The following is a 13,063-nucleotide window of genomic DNA, read 5'->3' as shown; positions in this document are numbered from 1 at the left end:
GAAGGCTTTCGGCGTGGGCTTGGCTGGCGATTTGGCCATTTGGCGGTATGGCAGCGCGAAGTGGCTACCGTTCTGAACTGATCTTTACACTGTGTTGCTGTCGTTTTTGGCCAATGAAGTGTTGTACCGAATTAGTCCTTAATCGCGCAGCAAATGCAATGCAAGCCGCCCCGGCCGCCCGCTTTATACAGCCTATCCAACCCAACACGTGCTTTAGTGGCGCCCTCTCGAGCCGTGAGCGCTCGATGAGCTCACTACTCCTCTTCAAGTCCACGGCCACTCAAGCCAGGACCTACGACGTCATGAAGGATGTTATGTTTTGCTTGTTTTTGTAATTCTAATTTGCCTATAACTTCTAAAATAAAGCGAAATGTGAGAAAAGAAAGCTTTCTTTAAGTTACTACGTTCAGTGCGCTCAGGTTCGGTGCAAATTAAAAACCAGTCAAAAAGTTGTTGCAGGGCCCCTTTAAAGCAGCAAGAAAAAAGCACTTGAGACAGACCACGACGAAAAAGAACGCTGGATCCACGAACACCCGAGAAAAGCTACTACAGCCACGGATCCACCGACCCCCCCCCCCCCCCCCCCCCCCCCCCCCCCAAAGCGAGCTCGGCAGAGAGGCCTAGCAGGCACTCCGACTCGGCGCAACGTTGCTTCAACGATACTTGGCCAAGACCGTCTGCCCGGGACCTGCTGGCGTGCTGAATAGAATACGCCCGCGCGATCCTTGTGGACCCTTCCCATTTTATAGTTTGATCGCCGACCTCAATTTTAGATTAAGAGGTGAGCTCAATCTCTTCCCCTTGTTTTCCGAGGCAGTGTTGACGAGCACTGTCGCCAAAAAGGAACTCTCGACGATTCTATATTATTTTTTTGTGTGATATGAAGCCCAAATAAACGCCGTATTAATTACCTTCGTAACAGGGTATGTACACGTTGTTATTAGTATGCCATTTTTATTCTCGCATGACTGCGCGTCATTGTCGAGCTATAACAGTTCGTGGGAGCTACGTGCAATGAAGGTCTAACCTTCCTTTGCCGAGTGTCACGTCACTATCGAGTTGCAATCGTAAAAGATCGGTCCCGAAGCGCTTACCAACAGCGCGAATACAGCACTTCCATCAAACGCGCGCGTTCGCTCCGAGTGTCAACAGGTATTTACGTGGCTCCTGCTGACACTGCCGTAGTTCAACCGTATCGTTTTTAACGTCGGCTCGCTCCTGCATCTCCGAGGCAGCGAAAAACACCGCGGCAATTTGTTTCCATTTACTTCGCTTTGCAAACGACTAGCACGGGCCGCCTTTTAACAACAAGGACAGTTGAGTTGACTTATGCAGTCTTCACCGGAAGGCTCGCCGTACTTCCCAACAGGCATACCGGCGTATGGGACTAGTCCCATGCTGTCGCTGTAGCGCAACATATCTCATTGAATTTCGCTCGGCTGCGATGTGTTCACGGCTATCGCGGTGATGAGAGGTGCCGATTCAGAAAATACGTCGGTTACATCAGCGCCATCAGCGCAGTAAAACCTCCCGGCCCACCCCAACTCGCCCCCGCTAACGCTCCCATTCTCCTACAGCCGAGAGAACTTCCGGTTCCTGTGCCAGGGTACGTTACAACCGTCAAAATTACGCCGCAACTTGTTTTGCGGTCAGTTGGAAAGAAAGAAGAAGTCGATATTTCATTAATTTTTTTGTGTAGAAGTTAATAAACCGAGACGAAAACGGATACCTGTTCGGCATTCAGTGAACGTTGAAGGTTTAATGTAAAAGTTATCTGGCAAAAGTACAAAGGTAATTTCATGATCCCTTTAAACCAACAAAGCATTTTATTTAAAAAAAAAGAAGAAACACGTGTTTTTTTACCGGCAGGCATTGTTGCACTCTGAGTGTATAATAAGGATGCGTTGAGCTTTCGCTTTTATGAGGCAAAACGACGGCATACAAAATTCACCGAATATATACTGGAAACTGTAGCGAGTGGGGACGAGTAAACCGAAAATAATTGCTTAGTCATTCGATTAATAAACATAACAAAAAAGGAATGTTGTTTGTAAAGTTGTTTGTAATATTGAATGTCCCATACCCAAAGACAAAATAAATAGTGTGTGGAGATATAAGTATACCCCGTATGGTAATAAAACCTTCAACGTCCGTTCCATCAAACGATAACCAGAATTTCAAATAATATTAAAAAAGTTCGTGCACCGAAGTATCCGTGCACCAAGAAATCCTGCACCGAAATGACTCCTAATCAGGGTTGGGCAGTATCGCGATACAAAAATATCGCGATAGTGTTTTAGGAATACATTTCCTATCTGTCTTTCTGTATCGCGATACATATTTTTCAGCAGTGTCTGTATTCCAGTATCGAGATCTATTTGGAATGTTCCATTGTAGTGCGATAAATCAGGATGAAATGTATTTCGTTACATTTCTTAAGAAATATCCGCCCCTTCCCCCCCTCCAAAAAAAAAATGTTTGAACCTTTTTTTTTTTACTTTTGAGGGCATTAGGGTAAAGGTGATACTGGGGCATTGTTACTATGCTGACCAAGGCTAATTTCGATTATCCAAACTATTTTTATATGCGACCTCTTCTCTCTTCTGAGAAGTGTTGCGTAGTTGGGGACTCGAACCAGGTGGCGTGCCAGGAGTGAAGTCAGAGCTTCTTCTGCCGCAGGTTCTTAGGTAGGGATTTCTTGAGTTATTACTTGCTGGCATCCAATGCCCGCTGCGAACCGTCTCTCTTGCCTTAGCGTACACAGTACACCCAGCCAGCAAAGCTGAGTTACAGTCCGTTGCAGCACGAGCCTGGCGGTGGTTGGCTTGAAATAGTAGGATGACTCATGCAGTGAAGTTCACCCCATATTCGAATGCGTCTGTGGCTGCGCCCGTAATATTGCACGGCTCAAGGGTACGTCTTCAGCCGACGTGAACGTGACCCGCTGCTCTGGTGATTTGTAACCCAGGAAGGAGGCCAGACGTGGCCTCGCGGTGCCGACCCGGACTTCGTACATTTGCGACCCGTCTCGAGCGCGCTGTTTCTCAGAGAGCTCACACTTGTGTCGGCAATATCAAGTCGCTATCTACGAGGTCTCTCTTTGGATGATGCTAGGCGAGACTTGAGGACTGCAATCCATGCGTCGGTGGGAGGGGTCGGCAGAAAAGACCTTCACAACAGGGATGCCACCGTATCATTTTTTTTCGACCATAACAGACGATAAGACATGTGTTCCAGGATGCTTCAGGATGGTCTACTATTCTCGAAAATTCAAAATGACACTGCCTGCACGATCTTCAATGAGGTAACCAACGAAGGTACGTATTGTCCTTTCCTACAGCAGCGTGGGAAAGTTTCATGTTCAAGGCCAAACCTACAAATAAAGAATAAAAGAACATTCTATCATGACGTCATGTGATCAATGTTGACAGGGGCATCCTTATTGGAAAGGGGCGTTGTGACGTTTTGATGGGATTTAGATTGACATCGAATCTATTTAGAGGTCGACGTCTTTTCGCATCCCTCGTCTGACAAGCAGGGTGTCAGGGAAGTTACTGCGGTCAATCCTTAACGGAAAGTTTTTTTTAGCTTATTGAAGGCTCCTCGCCGTCCGAGACCACCACCTTCAAGGCAAAGTACCAAGCCTACGGGAAAGTAATTTCGGGATCAAAAACTTCCACTTCAAACTTCAAGCTTCATCTCAGCTGGCGTCTCAAATAAGTTTGAAAAATGCATTGCAGTACCAGTATTTCTGTATTTGTATTTTCGCCCTCCCAAAAATGTATTCCTGCATTTGAATTTTCAAATGTTTCTGTCTATTTAAAATCTATTTCCCATACGTATCACGATATATTTTTACCGATATATTTTAGTATCAGTATTTTAGCAACAATTTTAATGTATCCCTGTATTTGTATTCGCAAATACATTTATTGAGTATTTCTGCCGAACCCTGCTCCTAATCACCTTATTCTGGTTCGGCAGTCAAGTAGTTTGGGACATGAGCCGACGAGAACGTTGGAGAACGAATCCCGATGCAATAAGCGCGAACATAATCAGGCCACGCCCGACTATATGCTGGTTATGCTGTGAAAGCATTCTGTAGACCTTTTTCATCTCAGTAGTTAAGCGACCAGGGGAAAATTGGCGCTGACAAAGGTACACGCCCTAACAAGAAACACACACACAAAAAAAAAATATATATATATATATATACATTTCTTTTAAACAGCCTGGTTGAGACAAAAATCTAAGGAAATTGACTTTTTCCGAAAAAACATTTAGAGCAATATTGAAGGCGCGAGATTAATATCAAATTCTGGGCACAAAGTCCATGACGTCACGGAAAGGTGATACACACTTTGCACCTCAACGAGATAGTCAAACACTCTCTCCACCTCAACGTGATGGCCAAGCATATCCACCTCTCCTTCAGGCGCCGGAAATGCCGAGAGAGAGAGAGCAAGTGGATTGGAGGTGACTAACGACTAAATTTATTTATTTATTTATTTTAAAATACTATCAGTCCCTACATGGGACTATGATAGGGAGGGCACGAACAAAAAACTTCATAAACATTGAAGGAAAAACTAACAAAAAAAATGAAAAGAACATTAGAAACCATCCTGCTTGGAACTGTGCTACCAAGCCCTCTGCGTCTCGCGCCGTCAATAGTGCTCTAAAAAAAAGATTGTGCGCATAAAATATCTCTTTTTGACTCATGTGTCCCCCCAGACAATGTAAAAAAATATATATATATTTTTAGTGTCCTTTTAGGGTGGTTCAATTTCGATGGTTTCGGTTTCAGCGGTGATATGGTTCCGGGCCAAGCATGCCCTCACTTCCGAACGCGGGAACTCCGAAGAGACTGAGGAAGCGTTCACGACGGGAAGATTAGGCTTATACATGGGAACATTTGCATCGTGATATTTTGGTTAAAGGGGCCCTGCAAGGTCTTTTTTACTCGTTTTCAGTTTGCACCGAACCTAAGAGCACTGAATGTAGTAACTTCATGAAACTTTTCTTTTCTCGAATTTCGCTTTGTTTTAAAATCTATAGACAAATTAAAATTACAAAAAGCAAGTAAAAAATAACCTCCTTCATGACGGCCTTGGTCGCATTAGTCGCCGTGAACATGAGGAGGTGTAGTGAGCTCAGCGAACGCCCACGGCTGCCGCACTCCGCGTCGACGGCTCCAGAGGGCACCACTAAAGCATGCTCTGGATAGGCTATATAAAGGGGCAGCCAGGGCGGCTCGCATTGCATATGCTGAGCGATTAAACACAAATTCGGCATGGCACTTCACTGGCCACAAACGACAGCAAACACGGGGTAAAGATCAGTTCAGAACAGGAGCCGCTTCGCGCTGCCATACCGCCAAACCGCAAGCCAAACCTTCCCAAGGCCTTCGGAAAGCTTTGAACCGGTCGGATCCTGGCAAAGCCGCCGCGTACGTCCGGGACCTTCCTACGCTCGTCGCTCGTCGGTGCCTGATCCCACTATCCCTTTCTAGTATGCGCCGCCTTTTAAACCGCTTGGTGGCGGGAATATCGACGGGTCATTTATTGTTTCCGTACTTTATAACCTGCATTTGTTTCTTTTTTGATCTAAAATACTCAACAAAAACTACTTTTATGAATGATTGAAACGGTTCGCGCCACTTATATTTTGTATCTCGAATAAAAAGAAGCTTTTAGCGTCTCTGACCAGTGGTAAGCCCAGGACCAAAGACCTCACATAAAGCGCGCTTTCGACACCGCGGGTCGCCCTCGTAGGTGGAGGAGGTCTCCGCGCCGTCCGGTTAAAAGATGACGCACTGATAGTTAATTACTCTCTATGTGCCCGCTGGCTTGCCCGAACCCCAAGAGATGTGGGAACTGCAAAAAAGGTAGGCGCTTTAATATGATTGCAGGCCCCTTTAAAGGGAAGATGGGGCACTTCTACATTTGAGAAAAAACGCTTGAATTGCGTTCATTTGGCATTTAGAATAAAAGATATCAAATTTATATTTCAATGCGACGCGCCGGAGAGCCACAAGAGCAATTTCAAAATAGGGCTGAAGCCCCGCCCCCTAGCCTTGGGCAGCCAAAAGAGCCGTCGATGACGTCACGGAGAGCGACAAGCGACAGTCTTTCGCATTTTTCTCGGGTTTAACAATACTTACGCAGCAAATGGTTTGGGTATTCGGGTTCACGAGGTAAAAATACACTAGAATTCACTTCTAACTCATTTTTTCCAAGAAGCTCCGTAGCTTCCCTTTAAGATCTCTGAATAGAGAATAGTCTTTAGGAGTCCGAGCACCGGCTAATGTAGCGCCTTGAAGTGGCAAGGAGTTCCCTGTCAAGGGCCCGCAAGGGAAAAGGGGACCCTCGTCACCACGGACATGTCGTGTATTTGTCTGCAGTCTCGCCGGACGCGGGCCTCCCACGTGGTCACACCCCGGACCAGGCATCTCTCGTCCCGTTTCCCGGAAGAACGCGGGAACGGAGCAACTTTTCCTCTCAGGTGCACCGATATCCAAGTCTCCACTTGTGTCCTTCGTCCGTCAGCCCCCGGCCCTGAAGGCCGAGGAAGAGGGTCTCCAATTCTCAGCGGGGGGTCAGGGGGGTCAGGACTCAGCTCCCACTATGCCGGGTGGCACGCTCGGCGTCGCCCGGAAGCCGCACCCCACCCACGCCGCGTCCTTCAGCATGTTCGGCGGCGCCAGAATGCCAAACCCGAGACCCTGGTCAGTCGACGAGTGTTCAATGGCGCTGCCAGGAAGCCAAACGATCATGGACGGTCATAAAGAGCTCCTCCGCCGCTGGGGAATAGGGGTCGAAAGTGCTGCAGCCACCGTTGCTTCCCGATGAACCCCTGGTCGTTCGCCAAGTGTTTGTCGGTCAGAAACTGCAGCAGTCACATTCGTTCGTCAGTGTTCCAGATGAGACAAACAACAGTCTGGCCGCACATTGCCCATGATCGCAGGTACGTAAGTGCGCAGCCAATCACGGGATCCGCCAGATTGTTATAACAACACGAGAAGCTTTGCCGTCTTTACATTATCACTCAAATAAAAACATTGTCACTCGAGAGTACGCTGGATCTATGCTTATATTTTACACAGATTGAATTTTCACAACACAATCCTAATTATTGGTTCACGAAAGGGCCCGGCTTCAAGCTTTGGTTCAGGAAATCTTTCATGACCAAAGAAAAAGCAAATGTATGTGCGCTACCACGCACAAACAGCGGAAACTGCTGTAGCCGAACAATACACCCTAAAATAGCGAAGCAACAAAACCATACGCAAAACTTTTGAACTTCAATAAAAGGTAGGAGCGGTTCGCGAGGAGTTCCAGAACCATCGATGAAGTCGAAATTTTATAATTCAGAACGAGCGTGTTGGTTAATAGACACAAAACTTGAAAGTATAAAAACAGCGGGGACGACCACGGGAACAGGACATTTTTCAAATGAAAGATGTCCTGTTCCCGTCGTCGTCCCCGCAGTTTTTATACTTTCAAGTTTTGTATCGAAATTTTATCTAGCTGTGAACTGCCCGACCCCGACTAACGCGCGAGTTTGCTCCGAAAAGCGAGGGTCGGGGCCCGTCGCCAAAAATATGAGCTCAATCCGCCCGCTCATAAACCCGCTGAATTGGATCTCCTCCTTTTAAGTCGTCAGGCCGGGAAGGCCCCATCTCTGAGTGACGTTGTAACCCCACATTATTTCCCCGTAATTCCCTATCTTTCGAATATGGCCCACTTTCCTCTTCGGCCGGCCACGACATTTTAACAGCCCGTGGTGCGCCACAAAGGCCCTCTCGCGGTGTCAAAGCAATAGAGTCCCCCGCCCCAAGCGTCGCGCAACTCGACGTGGTAATCCATTACGCGGCGTTAAGGGTGGCATCCCTGCACCGCCGCATCCCTATACTCTGTTTCACCTTACGTTCGGACGCAGAGGACGCTACGAGTAAAGGGGTGTCCAAAGAGGACACTACAAAACGCACGACTCCGAGCGTCCGCTTCAATTTTCACGATTTGTCGGAGTCGTGCGTTTTGTAGTGTCCTGTTTGGACAGCCCTTTATCCTAGTCAATCCCGCTCTGTGGACCTGGCCCGTTATACGCTTTTCGCCCGTCCCTGTGCCCGCTCTTCAAGGTCACATGACACTCACACGGCTTGCATTGGCAACGATGGCTTGTAGCACCCACTGCGCTCGGAAGTGAAATGAAACGGAGTATAGCACTTCTGGCTCAGAAAGGACGCCTGTCTCGTCTTTGCGAGGTGATTTAGCATGTCCCACCTTGCTTCTGTCCGCGGGCTTCGACGGCGCTGCCTGCTCGTGAGCCCTGCTAGTGGCCGGTAACTGAGGGGTGGCGACCGGAAAGCTCAAACCTTTTTTTCCCCAGCATAGCGTCTGACCGATTGGAGAATAAATAGGGATAGAGCCTCGGAAGGTTTGGAGACAGCGCCGTTAACGTGCACAGCACTCCAAACGACCCCTCCACCTTTACACGCGCCTTCGGAAGGTGGACGGTACCCTCCTCCGCGACCTGCCTTATCCATGCGCGATCAAAAAAACTGCTCCGACTTTACTCAACAAGATTAACAATTTAATCAAACGTTTCGTCTCCCATGCAGGAAACATCGTCAGTGAAACCTACAAGCAGGAATGCATGGGAGACGAAACGTTTGATTAAATTGTTAATCTTGTTGAGTAAAGTCGGAGCAGTTTTTTTGATCATTATGATTCCCGGCTTTTGGAATATTTATCCATGCGCACTCGCCAGTGTAGTCACGTACGATAACGTAGTCGGGATGGATGATATATAATGTAGCTGCAGAGTCCCTGAGATATTGAGTGCTCTCCACGTCGTCAGTGGCGAACGAGAAAACCACTCAAGACTTCCGGCAGCCAGCACTAATCTGTCACGGTTCCTGACATCTAAAACACACTAGAGGCTCCATAGCTTAATACGCTTTCTTTTTCTTAAACTCTGCCTTCTTTTCGATTCCCCTTTCTTTGGCAGGAGCAGGTGACTCTTCTTTCCTGTCACATCTCTTTTCTCCTTGCGACCCGACATTTTATTTTCCGTTCCCGCCAGCTTTATTAGTCGGCTCCCTGCCTGCGTTCACCCTGAGACATAACCCGGCTTTCCTCAGAATCGCGCCTTAAGCGCGAGACACATGCGCGGAAAATCCATCCGATCCGGCAGTACGACTGGCTGATCCGAAAAATTTGGTCGCTTCAGACGTCGGATCGGCGATCCGACATGCGTCCAACGCTCCAGATAGTCTCGCACGGCGGACGGATTGTCGGATGCGTCCAGTCATTGACAGCACAGCTAGCGCGAACGTCATGATGACGTAGTGGGTCTGTCGGGACGAACAAGAGGACGGGACGGGCGACGGGAAGCCGGACGCGTGGATCCCGCTGACCCATTCGAGAAAGATGGCTCCGACAAAGAATGCACGCGCTAACGAAAACGAGCTTCAAAGTTCGCTCGTGTGAGCTAAACCGTCAATCTGGGACCAGAGATTTGTGAACGCGGACCTCCGCTGGGGCGCTTGGATCTCTTGGGCGGAGCCAAACAGGTGGTCATGTCGCATGCAAGGTCAAAAGCGTGTGTCTCAAACTGTCGCGTGCGGCGATTCGGAGCGGCGTTCGGACTGTCGGATCCGACGTCGGATCGGACGATTCTGCCGTCCATGTGTCTCGAGCTTTAAAGCAAAATATTCTGCCAGGTCGGCGGCTCGCTCCAACGTTTTGACCCGCGGTCTTCCACCTACAGGCGAATGCCCTCCGTAAAGCAGTTATAAAACTGTTCGAGACCGATAAACTCGATCACCTCCTCTTGGTCTTCCAAAGCTTCCTCTCCTTTCAGCCACACTACGAGGTTCAATTTACGGCTGTAAGCGAATTCGAAGGACTCATCCGACTTCTTTCCGTCAGTGCGATATCGGCGACGGAAGGCGTCAGCGGAAAGGCGGTACTTCTCCAGGAGAGCCGATTTGACGTTGTCATAATCGCTTGCCTCTGCTCTTTCCAGCCGGGCCACCACGTCGGAGGGCTCGCACGGCAGTACTGTCAAGAGCCATTGCGGATAGTCCATCTTCTGACATGTTCTTTTGAAACTCACAAGAAACAAGCCGATATCATCTTTAATCTTTAAGGGATGTTGGGGATTTTTTTTTTTTAATTTTCAGTCGCAGTGTGGCTTGACCGACCCTAGAACTCGGTGTCTCTCGGCCTGCACGCTCTGCCTCCACCTGGGCTATCTGAAGCCCTAACTTCTTCCGTTCTACCCTCCTTCCCTCTGACTTCCAGCAGTAGAGACCCTCCTTCTTATTTTTTATGAGCTCTCTTTCCTCCAATTCTCTGCGGTACAGACGCTCTTTCTCTTTCTTCTTTTCCCTCCTCCTTCTTAACCCTCTCCTTGATTAGCTCCCAGAACTCCCGAAGCTCCGCGCCGCCGGCACCACTCGCCCGAATCGCCTCGATTATGAGAGGTTTTCTTTGCACTCCCCCCAAATCGAACTCCAATTCTTTACTCAGATGAATCAGATCTGTTCTAAGCAAGTTGTTCAGATCCATGGCTGTTCTCGAGTGACAATCTTTCACCTTACTCTGTGCCGAGAAGTGCTCAAATAAAACCAACTACCCCGGCATCTCAACCTCCACGTTTAAGCAAACTTCACCATCTACTGAAACCTAGCAAACCCCAAGAGAAAGCTGAATACTCACCAACACAGCGACCCGGACTCTGCACAGACTATCCCACCGCTGCCATCCATTTATTATGGTTCCGGGCCGAGCATCCCCTCGCTTCCGAGCGCAAGACTCCGAAGAGGCTGAAGAAGCGTTCACGAAGGAAAGAAGACGTTTATAGACCCTTTTCACAAGGGTGCCGCCATCCTGAAATATCTTCACTTCCAGTATGGGCCAAAACATTGTTTTGCCGTCGCCACGCCATAGAATGCATTTAGGAGATAAGCGTGACCGTCACCCATTCTCATATTGTCTCCCCTCTATTTTTTTACTATTCGCAGGTTGAAACGTTTGAATATTTTCTCGTCGCCCATACCGGATATACCTACTTGGCGGTCGGGGGCGGTCGGGGCGTGTTCTTTCGGTTAAGATCACTGAGAAGAAAGGAGTCTGTAGAAGTCCGAGCATCGGCTAATGTAGCCCCTGAAGTGGCAGGGAGGTTCCCCTTCAAGATCCCGCGAGAGGAAAGGGAACCCTCGTCACCACAGGACATCTCTGCGGTCTCGCCGGCCGCGGACCTCCCACGTTGTCACGCCCCGGCCCAGTCACCTCTGTCTTCCCATTTTATCGAAGAACGGAACAAAGTAGGCTTTCTTGCTCACACTCCGAGTCCTAAACGTCTACACTTGTGTCCACCGACAGCCAGCATTTTGTCTTAAGTGCGAATAAATACCCGTATGCGCCCTGCGCCAAATTGAGTACCAACAAATGTATGCAGCTTATTTTACAGGTTGCTCTGGAACCATGGTCTATCACAGCGCCAGAGAACCCGAGTAAGCTGGAAAATACTGTCTCAGCCCATACAAACTCGCAAGAAGGGTCCCGGCACGAATTCCGGCTATCAAATAGTAAATTAGTTTTAAATGCTAGTTCTTAGTTTCGGTATTGAGATTCGTGATGAATTACCAATATGCAAAGGAACAGAACACAATTGACTTGTTCACACAGAACTGAAACTAGATGATTCTTGATCACCATCAGCTTTGAGCATTTAATTATAATGTTCTTCATTTATGATGGAAACTAATTTAATGGGCACACATCCAGAGCCTAGTTCTTGTCTATATTAATGGCGAGCTCTGGGTAGAGAATATCACAAAATAAAATTGCTTTGAGTGACAAACTCGCGTCCTCGTTCACCCGCCACGTTGAAAATGCCCCTCCAGCACTGCCAAATAAGTTGCGGACGTCCAATTATTCGGGCATGAAAAAGATCCTTGCCTGCTGAATTCCCCCGCAGATCACGCCCATGTAAAAAAAAAAGACAGTGCCGAAAAGTTTTACAGTGGAAAAACTGCAGTTTTGAAAAAGCCGACTACGACTACTTATTAAACCGCCTGATCAGTGTGGTTGAGTATTCGGTGTACCTTTACGACATTAAGACAAACAAACAAAGCGAGCAGTTAAAGCACGCGGATTCAGCACCGTCGAAAAAGAAGGTTATTAACGTTATTGGAACTGCAATGGTGTGCACCTGATAGATATGGCCCATGAGGACCCAAGAGTGTGGGGTCGCTCTATAACAATCGCCGCCCGGTCGGTCTGTGCTTCGCTCGTCTCCCAAGAAGTGACACACACAACACAATAAGAAGACAGCGAATGAGTTCACTGTATTTCTCGGTTGCCCGTCCTCGAGCTTTAGCAGTCCGGGCCTGCCGACCCTGGTTGTCGACCGTCGTTCAGGTCTCGCAGTGATGATGACTTGTCCAAGCCTGGGGAGAGTCTTTCCCATGCCAGCGCCGCGTAGGCTGGCATTTCCTGGCTATCATAGCCTGATTCTCGCTGTGCAATCACTCCGGGATTGTCATGACCTAGGCAAGTATGGCCAGGGCACGTCGTTGCCGTTGGTCCTGGTCCAAAACTCGCAGGTGGACCGCTCCGGGGATCGTCATGGGCCAGACCGGTTCCATCGTTCCTGCCCAGCCCCAGCCTCTCGCAGCACGCCTTCTCACGCGCCGGCTCGTGTCTATTCGGTCGACCACATGTCACGTGCCCTCCGCCCCGTCGTCTCCCGCATTAGCCACAAGGAATTATTACTGAGATTTCCTCACTAGAAAATGTCGCGGGAAGCTGACCAAGGGGATGCGTTTCCTTCACCAAAACGCACCACTAATGCATGCAGCTGCTTTGGGCTATAAAATTGAAACGCAAAATTTACCCGTGCTTGCACCTAGTGACCTCTGCTTCTAATGAAAAATCCATTGCGCGGCAAGCATTTCCACAACGATGACGAGGCGGTTGTCTAAGACTCTAGGTGGAACACTTCCTCAGAGTAAAAATGAGGACTTCTACAACCCGGTTATTCACCACTT

The sequence above is a fragment of the Ixodes scapularis genome, unplaced genomic scaffold (genome assembly GCF_016920785.2).
Source record: "Ixodes scapularis isolate PalLabHiFi unplaced genomic scaffold, ASM1692078v2 PGA_scaffold0__279_contigs__length_252992795, whole genome shotgun sequence".
Taxonomy (NCBI): domain Eukaryota; kingdom Metazoa; phylum Arthropoda; class Arachnida; order Ixodida; family Ixodidae; genus Ixodes; species Ixodes scapularis.
Note: the sequence above shows the minus strand (reverse complement) of the source record.